This window comes from Mandrillus leucophaeus, unplaced genomic scaffold (assembly GCF_000951045.1).
Source record: "Mandrillus leucophaeus isolate KB7577 unplaced genomic scaffold, Mleu.le_1.0 Scaffold498, whole genome shotgun sequence".
In the NCBI taxonomy this organism is placed as follows: Eukaryota; Metazoa; Chordata; class Mammalia; order Primates; family Cercopithecidae; genus Mandrillus; species Mandrillus leucophaeus.
Window position 1 is genome coordinate 410,238 of NW_012105342.1, and position 17,415 is coordinate 427,652.

A 17,415-nucleotide genomic window follows, 5' to 3' on the forward strand; every position below is an offset into this window, starting at 1 on the left:
CGCTTGAACCCGGGAAGCAGAGGTTGCAGTGAGCCAAGATTGCACCACTGCTCTCCAGCCTGGGCCACAGAGCGAGACTCAGTCTCTAAATAGATAAAGGAGAAAAAGTTTTCTGTATGTGTGATATACATCTGCATTTGCAATCAGAATTTTGTTTACTGGTGTACTTAATATAAGATTATTAGAAAGCTGAAAAACAAGAATTAAAATGGTTCTGTGCGTCACCAAAGAATTGTTTAAATGTGTAAGAAAATGCTATGAATCATTGTAAGAAACAGTTTCATTGGTTGAATCACAGAAAGTAGCTGAAGGAAGTTTCAGTGACTTCTGTGTTTTCAAGCTGTTTCCCTTTGGAGGAAGCAGTAAAATTTAATGTAAGATTGTGCTATTGTATGTGCTTATTAGATTTTGCTGCATACTAAAATGTTTTTGTTAAGTATCAGGAATAGTAGTATTCCCTGCTGTGGCTATCTGAAATTACAACGTAGGTTAGTACGAAAATGGTTTATGTCACTTTTTACTGTTACACTGATTTACATGATTCCCAGGAATTGATTTATTGTATCAAGTGGAGCACAGTGGGCTTTTTTTTTTTTTTTTTTAATTTTACTTTAAGTTCTGGGATACATGTGCAGAATGTGCAGGTTTGTTACGTAGGTATACGTGTGTCATGGTGGTTTGCATCACCTGTCAGCCCATCATTTAGGTTTTAAGCCCCACATGCATTATATATTTGTCCTAAATGCTCTCCCTCCCCTTGTCTCCCCACCCCCCAGCAGCAGGCCCCAGGCCCTGGTGTGTGATGTTCCCTTCCCTGTGTCCATGTGTTTTTATTGTTCAACTCCCACTTATGAGTGAGAACATGTGGTGGTTGGTTTTCTGTTCTGGTGTTAGTTTGCTGAGGATGATGATTTCCAGCTTTATCTGTGTCCCTGCAAAGGACGTGAACTCATTCTTTTTTATGGCTGCATAGTATTCCATTGTTTATATATACCACATTTTCTTTATCCAGTCTATCATTGATGGGTATTTGGGTTGGTTCCATATCTTTGCTATTGTAAATAGTGCTGCAGTAAACATGTGTGCCTGTGTCTTTATAGTAGAATGATTTATATTCCTTTGGGTATATACCCAGTAATAGAATTGCTGGGTCAAATGGTATTTCTGGTTCTAGGTCCTTGAGGAATTGCTATACTGTCTTCCACAGTGGTTGAACTAATTTACATTCCCACCAACAGTGTAAAAGTGTTCCTATTTCTCCACAGCCTCGGCAGCGTCTGTTGTTTCCTGACTTTTTAATAATCACCATTCTGACGGGCGTGAGATGGTATCTCATTGTGGTTTTGATTTGCATTTCTCTAATGATCAGTGATGATGAGCATTTTTTCCTATGTTTTTTGGCCGCATAAATACCTCCTTTTTTTTTGGCAGCATAAATGTCTTCTTTTGAGAAGTGTCTCTTCATATTCTTTGCCCACTTTTTGATGGGGTTGTTTTTTTTCTCGTAAATTTGTTTCAGTTCCATGTGGATTCTGGATATTAGACCTTTGTCAGATGAGTAGACTGCAAAAGTTTTTCTCCCATTCTGTAGGTTCCCTATTCACTCTGATGATAGTTTCTTTTGCTGTGCAGAAGCTCTTTAGTTTAATTAGATCCCATTTGTCAATTTTGGCTTTCGTTGCAATTGCTTTTGGTGTTTTCGTCATGAAGGTCTGCCCAGGCCTGTGTCCTGAATAGTATTGCTAGGTTTTCTTTTAGGATTTTTATGGTTTTGGGTTTTACGTTGAAGTCTTTAATCCATCTTGAGTTATGTTGTGTATACACTGAGCTCTTCTTGATATCGCAACATTTTTGAAACCTTAAGAACTGCAGAAAATGGCCAAACTAATGAACAAAAAGTTAATGACACAAATCAGTCATTACATATAGGAATTGTTTTTTGAGCGAGTGATACAATGTAGTTTCAATTATGATAGTTACTGATCAATGCATACTTGCTTCACACTGTTTTAAAAGTAAAAAACGAATTGTAGTTTATGAGAAGTCACTGAAGTTCGACTGCAGCTTTTAATGATCCTCATTGTAGCAATATTTTTTGTATGTGTTTGGCATTTTAGACCGTCATGGTTAAAGGTTTAATTTATATAGTTGGCTGATAATCCTAACTGCATTTTACCACTCTTGTTTGTTTCAGGACAGCTTCATAAGACAGTTATGTTTCAAATTACAGTGTTTTTTCCCCCTCTGGTTATATATTGGCACAAATTACATTATATTATTAGGAAAGACACCAATTTGCCAGGCTTAAGCATGTAATCCCTGCACTTTGGGAGGCTGAGGTGGGCGTATCACCTGAGGGCAGGAGTTCAAGACCAGCGTAACTAACATGGCCAAAACCCCATCTCTACTAAAAATACAAAAATTAGCCGGGTGTGGTAGCACATGCCTGTAATCCCAGCTACTTGGGAGGCTGAGGCAGGAGAATCATTTGAACCCAGGAAGCAGAGTTTGCAGTGAGCCGAGGTTGCGGTAAGTCAAGATCACACCACTGCGCTCCAGCCTGGGCGACAGAGTGAGACTCCATCTCAAAAAAAAAAAAGGAAAGACACCAATAAATAATGAGGTAGAAACCAATCTGTGGCTTTGAGGGCTGTAATGCAGTATATGTAGTACTGCTTCCAGTTTGATTTGAAGGGGAAAAAAGTACAGTAATTCCACTCCCCTTTTCCCCCCAGTCCTGGAAACAAGGTCTGGCTCTGACTCTCACTTGCTCTTTAATCTCTTTTCTATTTAGAGACCAAATGTAAACTCTGTACAGTTCTAAGAATAAAGCTGTGTATAAATATGAGAGATCACCATGCTGCTAAGGAAAATGTCTTTTAAAATAATAGTTTTCCTGGAAAATTTGGAGATGCAATTCTGTTTCTTGACATACCCCTGATATGATAAAAATTCACTTTACTGAAAGACCGCGAGTCCAGCTGTAAATTCATGTGTAGTGCCACCCATCTCTGACAGCCGTTGCTCATTTCAGGCCTGTCTGAAAGCATTCACGTGCTCAGCGTTGTGTATGACTGAGTGTTGTAATAGCTGAAGACAAGCTAGTGGAATGAGCACAGTTATTTTTAATTAGCAAAGTTTTGATCATATGTTAAATGAAAAGATAATTTATGTCTAGAATGATCCTCCTGGAGTATTTGACTGGAACTTGCTTTGCACCTCTGAATTTTGAAAGCAAATCTTGAAAAATCTTTTTACTTTAACAACTTTTAGTCTTGTAGAAAGAAATACACATTAGGATAGTTTATAGATTTTAAAGTTAATCCTATAAAATTGGTTTGTTTCAGTATTTCTTGCATAAACCAGCAATAAAAATAAGACTTTTGCTGTCTCTGACCTAGAGTGCATCTTTATTTATTTATTGCAGAGAAGAGTGGCTTCAGGTTGCTCCTTTATGGGTTAGCCAGGTGCTTTATTTCCATTCCTCTTAAACAGATAAATACTTAATAATGAGAAGTATGTGGGGAATACGTGGGTAGGAAGTTTTATCATATCCTAAACATGGATGAAAATAAATGGACTCTGAATGATTGCCTTTACCACAAGAACACAGCTTTAGATCACGAGAACACCAATGTTACCAAACTTTGTACTATAAAACACCATTTGAGATGTGATAACAAAACCCTGAGTGTCATATATGTAGTGCTCAATACTGAATCTCAGGTGGCCCTCACTTTGGGATAGATCAAGAGATAAGGTTTTATTAGTTTTTGTTGGGGGTATGTTTCAGTTGTTACACTGGGAATACTGGGAAGTGAGTTAATTGATGAATGATCTCAATTCTAGTTTATGTCCAGAAAGGATGTAAAACAGAAGCTCATCTGTGGATTCTAGTTAGGAGCATAAGATTAGCATATACCTAGTTTAATTAATTTTTTTTTATTTACTGAAATGTTTTTTGCTTTTTAAAAAAATGTACATTCCCAAAGACTGAAAAGTTCATTTTCCTTCTTGGTTAGCTTAGGAATTTTCACTCTTTTGGAAGTGTCACTATCTTAGAGATTGTACAACAGTTTCTGGCAACTGAATATCACAAGTTAAGATTAGCTCACTTAATTCAGTATGTAATTTTAAAATTCAGGAGGATACCAGTAATGACTAATTATTTTTGTTAGCTTAACAAATATTAAGTGAGTACATTTTGTTTGGGATCCTGATCTGGAAATTTACAGTTTTCAACTGCTGTACTCTGTAATGATGACCTTGTGAATTGTGTAACTCATTGTTCAAGAAACAAAGGATTTGCATTGTTTACTCTTAAAAAAAATGAGCAAACTTATGGTCATCCTGTAATAACAGAGCAATCTTATGTGCTTTCTTGGTTGGAGGAGGTGGCAAAGTCATTACCTAGAACCTGGGCTTGCTGTTCAGCAGTTTGTGTATTTTTCCTTGTTAATATTTTTAAATGTTTGAATTGAATCTGGATACATTCATGTAAGTGTTTTCTGCATATGTTTGGTATCAGTATCTCAATAGGAGGAACACATTAAGAATTATAAAGTAATTGGACTTATATGCTTAACAACTTGTTGAATATACTGACAAGGCAAATGGACACTGTAGTACCTGTTACTGTTAGATTTAGGGTTCAAGAAGCTGTGAAATATGTAACAATTTGGATTCCTAAAGCAGGCATTTTTACATTCAACGGATTTTTGTTGGTTACCTTGTGTGTACCAGTCACTGTTGTAGGTGCTGGAGATGGAGCAGTGAACACATCTCTGTACTGATAGGGCTTTTTAATGGTGTGGGTAGAGGGCAGCAAATCAAATTCTGTCCATGATGTTAAGTGCTAGAATCCCTAACATGCCTTCTCTGGGTCATGTTCTCCCTCCCTCAAAGATCACATGTATCTTCTAGGGTTCTCGTTTTCTTGTTTTTCTTTATAGTTACCACCCAATTATGCATTCTGAAAGCACTAGTTTTGACTCTCTCTGAACTTTGCACATACAGAATCTTCTAGTGTGAATTCTGTTGTGTATGGCTTCTTTTGCTTAGCATTATGTTTGTAAGATTATATTGTGGATAACTGTAGCTCATTAGTTTTCATTCTGTTCTTGTATTTCATGGTATTCCCTTGTATGAGGACTTTATTGGTTTTGGGAGAAAAATAGTTTCAGTTAGACTTTTGTGGCTTTTTGAAGAAAAATATTATGTATGTCTGTCTGAGGGGCAAGAATTAGATATGCGTTGTTAGGCAGTCATTGGAGTACTAACAGCTGAGTAAAAGGTAGTAAGCTTCTTTTGGTGTTCCTGTGATTATCTTGAAAAATCAAGTTGGTCCTAGTTTTGAGGATGTTTTATGACTAAGATCTTAAATCTGTCATACTAAAGTATGTTTTATTAGTAAGATATCCACTTGCCTGACTGATCAGACCACCAAAAGCCGCAATCAGGGGAAATACATGAATTTGACAAAAAGAAGTCTGCCTTTCAAAATATAATTGTAGGAAAAATTTCCTGGTAATGTCATTTGAAGGTATAAGGAAGATTTATTTACTGATTTTTTTTCTAACAGTGGTAATTATTGGAATATTAATACTTACTGGAGTATTAATACGGAAGTATGCTATTTTGATGCTATATCAACTATAAAAATCAAGCCAGTAGCCGTGGCAAGTAGGCTTACATTTTAGTCGTAAGTGTGAGAAATCTGTGTCAGAACAAACAGTAGCCCCTAACATTGCATGCTGACTCTGTGACAGATACTGAGTGTTTTATGTGCATTACCCCGTTCAATGTTCACAATTCTGTTAGATAGTACCGCTATCTCTGTTTTTACAGGTGAGGGAACTGAGGTTAAATTTACTTGCCATAGGTAATCATACATCTACTTATATGTTCTGTAACTCACACATTCACATCCGTACATGTTCGTGTGTTGTAAGAGAGTGCCAGGGAGAAGAGTATGGAATGGTGTTAGGTGAGTCTTAGACCAGACAGGCAGCACGAATCGCGAAAGCCAGAGGAGAGGGCACTGGTCCATCAGAGCACAAGCCAGCTCGTCTAAAGGAAGCAGCTCTTGCTCAGCCCCAGCTGATTGTTGTCTTAGAAGAAGACAGGCCAGATCTCCCAGTTTTTCAAAAGAGGTTGTAAATCCGGATTTTCATGTAAATCACCCTGACTTAAGTCTTGCTAGTTGACTTAGTTTTTTATATCTTTTTATTGTGAAGTATATTGCCATGTGTACAGAAGTACATAGAGCAAATGTACATTAATGAATTATTACAAAGTGAACACCCATGTAAGCACCATTCACCTGTCAGCAGGCCAGATCCTGCACAGAGAGGTCAAGTAAAAGAAGTACTGAAAAGACTATCATTGAGCAACTCTTAAGTTTTACTTACTATGTGAGTTTAGGCTCTGGAATCTGAATCCTGAGTCTGCGACTAAATGGCTGTTTTCTCATCTGTACACAAAATGCAAATGTAAAAAGGCAAACAGGACCCATCTCAGGGTGGTTGTGGGCTCAGCACATACTAAGCTATTATGTTAGCCAAGTCTTCTAAAAACATTTTAAGTGAAGCCCATTTTAGTATCAGAGAGGAGGCATATAGGAATTTTATTTATTTACTTGTTTATTTACTTATGGACAAAGGTTGGCCTGTAGATTATATAGGACCTTCATTCATTCATTCATGCATTTTGAACAGAGATCAGCCTGTAGGTTAGTAGTTTTCAGCATGTTTTGTGATTCCAGAAGGAGGATTCATTTATTCATTCATTTATTTATTTCTGGACAAAGATCAGTCAGCCTGTAGGTTAGTAGTTTTCAGCATGTTTTGTGGTTTCAGAAGGAGGATTCATTTATTCATTCATTTATTTGTTTCTGGACAAAGATCAGTCAGCCTGTAGGTTAGTAGTTTCAGCCCAGCAAGATGTTTTGTGGTTCCAGAGGAAGGTTCCCTGGGTTCCTGAGATGCTTTTGAAGAAATTATTACAATGGCATTAGGTGAGAGATGCAGTCTTTAGTCTGATGGATTAGGCAATGGAGATGAAAGACTATTCCAAATCCAGGGTACCTGGCTCAGTTTGGATGTCTACCTAGTGTGGTGAATGGTTGATTAGCAAGTTCCATTCAGCTTTGATCATCTGAGCATCTCAGGTCTTTCTACTTGTTTTATCTCTACTTCGAACCATTTACATTCTCCCTCCTCCCCCCTGCCCCCACCAAGTAATCGTCCCTCTGGATTCCTGTAATAGCCTCCTAAGTAGTATCATACCCCCCTCTTCCCCTTACAATCTGTTTTTCTAAAATAATCTTCTCAAAATCCAGGTTTGATTAGTTTCTCTCCCTTCCCCCCCCCACTACACACACACACACGAATGAACACTCATCCTAGAATTCCTAGGCTGCTTAATTGCCTTTAGAGTAAAAGATCAATTAATCCTTAATGTAGTCAGTAGGCTCCTAGCGGATTATTTGGCCCCTGCCTACCCCTCTAGTCACATCTTGGATCTTGTTCCTCCTTGCTTCTTGTTCGCAAACTGTACTTTCCTCTTTTTAGTTCCTAGCAGGTGTACTTCCTATCAGCTTTCTCTTTGAGTTCCTCATGGCACTGTTTTTCCTTCCTTCATAGTACTTATTTAAACTTGTGATTATATATTTAGCCATAGAGTTTTTCGATCATCTGGTTCTCCCGCTAGACTATAAGCTCCATGAGAACAAAGGTCATACTAGTTGTGTCTGGTTATTCGTGTGGTTTAACACAGTGTTTAGCATATAGGAAACTCTCAAACATTATTTGAACAAATGAGAGATGCTCTTTCCTGTACCAGGCTCTTGCACGTGCTGTTTTTTCTACCCGGAAGGCTTCCCACTTCCATCCCTCATGCACCTCATAGCTATCCCTCATTCTTCTCCTCAAGGACTCTGCCCGGAGCCCAGAAACTAGGTCAAAACTCTGTGCTTTGAACTGTGTATCCCTTTATAGCACTTACGACAACCTGTACTTAGTTCTCTGCTATTATTTAATTAATATCTGATACCCCTTCCAGACGAAAGTTGCCTTTTTAATTCTGTTGTTCACTTTCTGGTAATGTTAGACCACCTTAAATTCAGCTTAGAAAAGCAGCAGAAGGTACTAATCCATCCCCAGAACTAGTTGCATTTTTGTTACTATTTCTGAAAGAGGAATCTGTTGCTGGAATAGCCAACTCATGGAAATACTGCTTAATGTCCTGGCATCATGGTAGCAGCATTCTTGGTTTTGGTCTTTCCTAAATCAGTAATTAATTTCTAGTCCTCTCAAGTTACCTTCTTTTAAGTGGAAAATTTTCAAACCCATAGAAAAGTGGATGTGGGGAATATAATGAATTCCCACGTTACTGTCACCCAGTACGGTTAACAACTTAAGAGCCAATCTCATTTCATCTATACTTCATTCATTGTGTCTTCCCTTCCCCATTAGTTTGAAGCAAATGCCAGACATCTTTTCATCTGTTAATACAGGGTGAGCATCCCAAATCTGAAATGCTCCAAATGTTTGAGCATTGACATAATGCTCAAAGAAAGTTCTCTTTGGATCATTTCAGATTTCAGATTTTCGGATTTCGGATGTCCATCCTGAAATCGGAAACACTTAGGGTTCTAAGCATTTCAGAGAAGAAAGAGAATACTCAACATGTATCTGAATATATATCTCTAAAAGATGTCTTTCTTTTTAAAGTACTGTAATTACATTATCATTAGCACACTTTTTAAATAAACTCCAAATACTTAAGTGTGTTTTGTTTTGTTTTGTTGTTTTGTTTTTTTTAAGACAGAGTTTCACTCCTGTTGCCCAGGCTGGAGTGCAATAGTGCGATCTTGGCTCATTGCAACGTCTGCCTCCCTGGGTTCAAGGGATTCTCCTGCCTCGGCTTCTTGAGTAACTGGGATTACAGGCGTCTGCCACCATGCCTGGCTAATTTTTTGTATTTTTAGTAGAGATGGGGTTTCACCACATTGGCCAGGCTGGTCTCGAACTCCTGACCTCAGGCGATCCACCTGCCTTGGCCTCCCAAAGTGCTGAGATTACAGGTATGAGCCACTGCGCCCAGCCATATTTAGTGTTTTCTAATTGTTTTAAATGTCAGCTTTCCTTAATGAGATTCTCTTATTGTGATTGTTTAACATTTCTCTTAGGCATATGTGGTCCGCCGCTTCTCTCTCTCTGTTTCCTCTCTTCCCTTGCAGCTTTATTGGTTGAGAAACAGAATTGTTTGTAGAATTTTTCACAGTATGGATTTTGGTGTTTGCTTCCTTGTGGTGATTACAGTGGTGATTGGCCTACTGTATTTCCTGTAAATTGGTTAACTGAAGCTAGAGCAATTCTTTCTAATAAAAATACCACATGAGCCATCTGTATAATGTAGCCACACCAAAACGTTTTTTAAGGTAAACTTAATTTTCATATTTTATTTAAAACATATATCCAAAATATTACCATTTTAGCATGCAATGATATAAAATTATAGGTGAGATATTTTAAATTATTTTTCATATTCAGTCTCTGAATACTGTTGCATGTATATTTTACATGTCATATGTATATTTTACACATAGCATATCGTAATATATATCCTATTTCGTATCATATATATCGTTTACATATATCATATCTCAGTTTGGACCAGCCACATTTTAAGTGCTGAGTAGCCCCATGTTGCTGGTGGCTTCTGTACTGGATAGCGCAGAATGTCGATCCAGAGCCTTGACCAGATTCAGATTTGATGTTTTTGTTTTTACAGTTCTACTTCATAAGTGGCATTCAGTGCCAGGGTTTTTTCTGTTGTTTTTGGATGATGTCTGCAGCCACTGATGATCAATTTTAGATCCCGTAATTCACTAGGTGTTATAGAATGATGATATTCAATTTTTATTATTCCTTTTTCACTGGTTAGCTGGAATGCTTCTAAAAAATAAACTTCCCGGCCGGGCGCGGTGGCTCAAGCCTGTAATCCCAGCACTTTGGGAGGCCGAGACGGGCGGATCACGAGGTCAGGAGATCGAAACCATCCTGGTTAACATGGTGAAACCCCGTCTCTACTAAAAATACAAAAAACTAGCCGGGCGAGGTGGCGGGAGCCTGTAGTCCCAGCTACTCGGGAGGCTGAGGCAGGAGAATGGTGGGAACCCGGGAGGCGGAGCTTGCAGTGAGCTGAGATCCGGCCACTGCACTCCAGCCTGGGCGACAGAGCAAGACTCCGTCTCAAAAAATAAATAAATAAATACATAAACTTCCCTTCGTCTACTATTTTGATCACCCACTGGTACTGTTTGTATAGGAAAGGAAGAGTAAATATCTTATTCTTTTCCTAGATGTACAGTTTCTCAAAATAATGAGTTTTGCCAGCACTTACCGTTTTTTAGAATCAGTATGAGCATATGAATGGATGGAAGCATATTTGATTTATTTTAATCCATTGCAGTCAAATTATTTACTGTTGTGTCAGATTACTTTATTCTGAATTTTTAAATAACATAATACATTAAACAAATCATAGGTGTACACAGATTGATTAATTTTCAAAGTGAATACGCCTGTTTGCCCACAACTCAGATCAAGGAAGAACATTTACTAGTGTCCCAGAAGCTCCCCCACCTTCATCCCTTCCAGTTACTACATATACAAAGATAACCCTGTCCCAGCTTCTAACAGTGTAGGTCAGTTTTCCCTGTTTTTTGATTATGGTTTTATTTTAAGACAAGAGCCTCACTCTGTGGCCAGGCTGGAGTGCGGTGGTGCAGTCCCGGCCCACTGCAGACTCCGCCTCCCGGGTTCAAGGATTCTCGTGCCTCAGCCTCCCAAGTAACTGGGATTACAGGCATGTGCCCCCGCACCTGGCTAAGTTTTGTATTTTTAGTGGAGACGGGGTTTCACCATGTTGGCCAGGCTGGTCTTGAACATCTGGCCTCAAATGATCTGCCTGCCTCAGCCTCTAAAAGTGCTGGGATTGCAGGCGTGAGCCACCATGCCTGGCCCCTTTTGCCTGTTTTTTGTTTCGTAATTCAGATGTGACGTTTACCAGTTTTCAAGGATTATGAAATTCATGTGTTCATTGTAGAATATATAAAAACTTAAAATATACAACTCTGAAACCAAGCTTTTTTTCTGAGTACATAAATATGATTTTTTCTGAAATTGGTATCTTTCTGCATTTTTCTATACCATTATAACATTTTTCTTTAAACCTTTTATTTTAAAATACTGGATTTATAGGAAAGTTAAACTTCTTTAGTGTGGTTGCATTCTCCATCTGTAATGTAGTTAATTTGTTACTGTTTTTATTCTGTTTTTGATTGCTTCCCTTCCCTCCATGTCTTTTTGGTTTTAATAGTTTAATTTTTTGGTCTGTGAAGGGTAATGTTGTGAAACAATACTGTGTTCTAAGAAAGAGAGTTATACAAAAAGATATACTCAGAGAACTGTCACTCTCTCTTCATCCCTGCTATACCATTCCTTTCTTCCTCCTCTTTACCTGAATAAACTGTGAGAGGTCTTTTTATCTATCTTCAACCTTTAGAAGATGCTATACCTAAAAATAGTTTTATTTTTGGTAACTGGAAAGCACTCTAAACTTTCCAAGAATATTTGTAACTGTCCCTATTGAGATTTTCTCAATATTTAATGTACACATAATGATAACTTTTAAGCTGATGTTCTTTTACTCCTGTTTTATAGCTAATATAGCAGCTTATCTGTGAACTTACGTTTTTAGCAGACCTTCAACTTTGATCAACCGAAAAATTACAGGTTCACTATGTCTTTCTTTCCAACTAGTACTTCCTAATCATATCCATCTCATCCCTTGTTTCCTAAACTGTTAGCCAAGAGGTGGACACAATGATATATTTGTAAATTTAACCAGTGTTGAATACAGTGGGGTGTTGGATGCTAAATTTACTTAATTTCTATTGAGACTTTTATCCTATAGTTGCTACCTTCTTATTTTGATCGTTATTTTAATTCTTATGCTTCCTGAATTTTTGTCCTCTATTCATGAAGTTTGTTGAATCCCTGAATATCCTTAGGACCCTTCTTCATTTGATTTTAGAGTGATCTTTTTTACTACCTCCTGGACATTTCTATTTCGGGAATTTAAATGACAGCCCCTCAGATCAGTCCAAATATACATATTTTGCTTTACCTTTTAACACATAACACTATTCCCTTTGTAATTCGTTTGTGTTGCAGTGATCACAATTTGAGATTATGTAATTGAAACTTCATTGAAGGGCAGGGGTCATCTGTTTTATTCCCTAAAACTTACGTTGTACTTCTCCTTAGGTTCCTGGCTCAACCTCATCTCCATAGATGATCTTGCTTTCAATCTTGATGGAAAAAAGCCAAAAAGACCAAAACAGAAAGACTTTGGAGTTGAGAAGGAATCAGAACAGTTCAGTGTAGCAGCTTTGCTCACAGAGGGAACTCGGAGGGTCCCGGAGCGTTCTTAATACCTTTCCTCTTTGGTTTTCCTAATGGGGAACTCCATGTCATCAAGAAAGAGTGTTCCTTGAAGATTTGAGGAAATTTTATTATTTTATGATGTCAGGTAAATGAGGTGTATTGATAGCAAAAATTGAGGGATCTTAAGCTTTGATGTATTCTCTGGACAGTAAGTAGTGTTTTGTATTAGCTCCATTGGTTTTCATGTATCCTCATTGTCTGCTCCTTCTCAAGTTCCTTTGGTTGTCCACAGGATTATCTTAGTCCTTGGGTAATTACATCTTTTCCGTTTGACTTCAGCGCTGCTACTTGGTTGACTACTCAAGAGCCATCTTGAACTCCGCCCCCACTTCTCCCTAACTTTCTAACTGGTTTCCCTTTCTCAAATCATTTTCCCATTACAGCCTTCAGAATGAATTCTGATTATGTCATTTGATTGTCAAAAATTCTTCAGTGTCTTCCGTTTGAGTTTAAAGTCATTGGCATTATATTATAAAGACCATTGTGATCTGATACCCTTGCACCTTCTCTCCTTTTCCTCTCTCCCTGGTCCACAAATTGTACAACTTAGTCATATCAAAGCCAGCAGCATGTGTATCAGCACGCAATCTTGCTGACGTGCTGTTTCTTCTGAAACATCTTTCTCCACTGTTTTCGTGGACATCCTTCACGCTCGAACTCAAAACGGTTGCTGTTTCAGGGAATAGGTCTCTGATCTTCACAGCAGACACAGTCCTTTTGCATCTTCCATAACAGCTCTTATCTATTTGGTGCAAAAGTTATTTATTTTGGTGCAAAAAGCTCTTATCTTTTGATGCTATTTTAATGGCAAAAGCTGCAATTATTTTTGCACCAACTTAAATACCATTTATTTAGTGTTCTTAGCTGCTGCTTTGAGCCCCTAGGCAGGAAGAGGGATCTATTTTTGGCCTCCCCAACACTTACTGTATCTGATACATGTTTGTTGAATGAATGAATGAATGATACATGGATTGTTTTTGAAATTACAGCCGTAAGGATAGTAAAATTTAACTGGCTGTGTATTTAGATAATGTTGAGTTCTTCATTTGGAGTATACTTTGTATCTTCTTTTGGATTTGTTCTTCCAGTTATAGGCTCATCCTGTCTTGTCAGTTCTTGTGCCCTCCTGTCTTTCCCCATTCAGTAATCAGTCCTAAAGGACAGTGAAACTGCCTAGAACTAGGATCTGAAGTTTTGGCAGGAAGCCCTTCAGAGTTGGTGATCTGAGTAGTGTCTTTGCCAGCTGGAGCTTAGAACAAAGAAACTAAACAAACTCTTGGCAGATTCTGAAATACAGCTTTTTGCTTCTTCAGAAATTGTGATTCTAGTCAGTTGATGCTTAGAAATGTGCACAGAACTCAGAATCCAGCAACCATGAATTGCAGTCACTTTTGATGCCTGCAGTACTTCACTAATTATTGAATTTGTAGCCTGTTCATTGGAATTATAGTCTAATAGAATTTTGGAGCTAGAAAAGTCTGTTCATTTGCGATAATTTCACCCATTTCCCTAATTGTATAGGTGAGGAAAATTAAGATCATGTTTCTAGTTGATGATACCTTTGGGCTCTGGTCTCCTTATGCTTGGTCTAGTTCATTTCCTGTTTACCAACATCTGTCTGAGTTATTAGGGAATGGCAGTGCTAGAATCATGCTTAGAGGAATAATACATTTTTCCCCTTGATCTCCTACAAGCCTAAATGTCTTGAGCCTGAGACTGGTAATTTACCGGAAGCTTTTTGTGCAAGTTACGCAATTATCTATCTCTTGTGTATTTTTGAAATGAGAAAATGACAAGCAAGTTTACGATAAGGATATTAAGTTTTAAAAATATTTTATAAGTAATAGATGAATGTGATTAAAAGTGCAAAGGGCTTCCAGTGAAAAAGTGCAAAGGGCTCCCAGTGAAAAGTGATACTCCTCCCACCTGGTTTTCCTTTCTCCACCCCAGAAGCCATGCGTTTCTTAGGTATTCTTCCAAAGGAACCTCCCCACCCCTTGCTTTTCTGAAGAATTAAAATTCTCAGTCATTAGTGAACATTTTTTCTTTATGGAATGCTCATGAAAATAGTGGTTAATAAATTTACTGGTACTAAAAATGTCTTTTATCAATTTTAGCTTTGATTTCTGAGTGATTTACTAGAAGGATTTCTTAGTTTTTCCCCAGCATTTTATTATGGTCACTTTCAAACACATAGCAAGATTGAAAGAAGTCTACCATGGATACCTGAATCCCAACCACTAAGGTTCTACCATTATCATTTTACTGTATTTGCATTATTACATATTTATGTGTTTGTGCATCTGTCCATTCCTCAGTTCATTCAGAACTCCTCATCAGGACTGTCTGGTTATAGAAACAACCATGGATAGAATTTGCTGCTTTTGCCACAGAAGCAAATGAAAGGCTAGAGAATGGAGAGAAATGACATGGTCCATGATTTAAACTGGGAATATATTTTTCTGTTGTTTTTTAGAAAAGATAAGGAGTGGTAAAACATAGTAACTCACTTATATTATGGATTAAGTTGGTTTAGTGGCTGGTCAAGAGCCTAACCACTTCTTTTGATGTTTCATTCTCAATTACTTCTACATAGGTCTTCCTTCAGGTAAATCAAGCTATATTTGATGTTTAACAGAGAAGTTTGTTGAGATGTGTACTTTTCCAGTCCTCCAAAGAAAAACTATATTGATTTTGATATGGAATGGTGAGGACAATTATGTTTTAGTATTTTAGTCTTCTCCCTTGGACAAAGTAAGTTTCTGGAGACTGTGCATTAAGACCTTAATGTGCCAGGAGTGGTGGCTCACGCCTGTAATCCCAGCACTTTGGGAGGCAGAGGCAGGCAGATCACGAGGTCAGGAGATGGAGACCATCCTGGCTAACACGGTGAAACCCCATCTCTACTACAAATACAAAAAGATTAGCCAGGCATAGTGGCGGGCGCCTGTAGTCCCAGCTACTGGAGAGGCTGAGGCAGGAGAATGGCGTGAACCTGGGAGGCGGAGCTTGCAGTGAGCCACTGCCCTCCAGCCTGGGCGACAGAGCGAGACTCCGTCTCAAAAATAAATAAATAAATAAGACCTTAATGTATAGATTGCTAACAGGAGAATAAACATTTTTTATAATTAACAATAAGAACGTTAATCCTCTTAAACATTATTTGATTTTCCTAAAAGCCAAGTGAAAAACAGATACAGATGCTTCTCAACTCACTTAGAACAATGTCCTGATTAAACTTATCATAAGTTGAAAGTATTTTAAGTCAAAAATGCATTTAATACACCCAACGTACCCAATATCATAAGCTTAGCCCAGCCTACCTTAACCATGCTCAGAACGCTTACATTAGCGTATAGTTGTGCAAAGTTATCTAACACAAAAGCTTACTTTACAGTAAAGTGTTGAATATCTCATATAATTTCTTGAATACTGTAGTGGAAATGAAAAGCAATGGTTGTATGGGTACCATCGTCAAGTCAGAAAATCAAGCTGACCCATCCTAAGTCAGGACTGTCTGTATTTGAAATGTCGAATAGGAATGAGATTTGGTGAATATGGTTTGAAATACATTGCCAGTTTGTTCTGATGGGGAATGGAGAAAGGAAGATAAAACACCTGATAGAAAAATGTCACCCACAGTCCTTTTACTTTGAAAATGATAAACAGTGTTAACATTTTATCCTTTCAGCCTTTATTCCCTACTAATGTTTAAACAAAATTAGGATAACCATGTACACGCTGTTTTACAACCTGCTCCCCCCTTTATGTTAAATAATTTTTCCCATTTGATTAACATCATCTTACAAAATGGAAAACTGTATTCATTAAGACCTTAGAGAGGATGATTAACTTTCATACCACAGAGTGTGTTATCAAGGAGAGTTAAGTGCATGTTATCACATCACTTGCGGTTTGGACTGATAGGAAAAAGATTAAAAAGGCAGTAAAACAATGTCGCTGGTTAATGAAATAGATCAAGAAAAGCTGAGCTGAGAGCTATGCAGGCAGTTCTCATTCTTAATATCAGCTGAGATTGGACAAACTGGCAACTATTGCAGATACTTTTATCATGTATACGTTAGTGGGACTGTTGATGTTTAGCTGATTTACTCATACTATTGTTGCTTCTCATGGATGGAAGAATTTTTTTTTTAATGCGTTATCCCGGTCAATGTTTGTTTAAAAAAAACAAAAACAAAAAAAACAGCTTTGTTTCCCGTAGAGGTCTCATTAAAGGGAGGTTTTGCTGCACTGGAAGATTGAAACAAAACGCTGGTGAGGTTGGCAGTTCTTATCTATGGGAGTGAACAGAGAGATCCTTTCTCTCTCCTCTCTCATTCATCTGGCAGGATAGTTAATCTAGTTGCTTTGAATTTAGGGAAGCAGGCTTTCTTTGTAGGGACTTACTTTCTAAAATGGCATTCATCTTCAATTAAAGTCGCTGTGGGAAAGGAGAGATTGGGCCCATGGCACCTTGATAGGCGTATTCTCATGATGCTAATAACAGCAGTAAGAGAAGACAGACCTCACTTATGAAATAGGCATTATATGGTGTGACTAGTGGTCTGAGAGTGTCATGCTTAGCCTTCTCCCATTTTACTTTACCTTTTGATAACTCTGAAGAATCTTTTTAAAATTTACTTGTAAATACATTTTAGGAGTCCCAATTTCGTAAAATGGTAACGTTAAGAGAGACTGAAATATTTTAAGTCTCCAAGAGCAGTTAACCCCATTTAAAAGAAGTTTATTTTGAATTCTTTACTGCTGATTCCTTAGATCAAGCTTGTCCAACCCGTGGTTCACAGGTCGCATGCGGCCCAACACAAATTCATAAATTTTCCTAAAACATTAGGAGATGGGGTTTTTTTTGTGATTTTTTTTTTTTTTTTTTTTTTTT

At 37.8% G+C, this 17,415-nt stretch overlaps 1 protein-coding gene across 2 annotated transcripts in view; it reads left to right on the forward strand.

Moving 5' to 3' along the window:
• Positions 1-17,415, forward strand: part of TJP1 (tight junction protein 1) — a 263,802-nt gene that overhangs the window by 138,053 nt on the left and 108,334 nt on the right. The window lies entirely within an intron of this gene.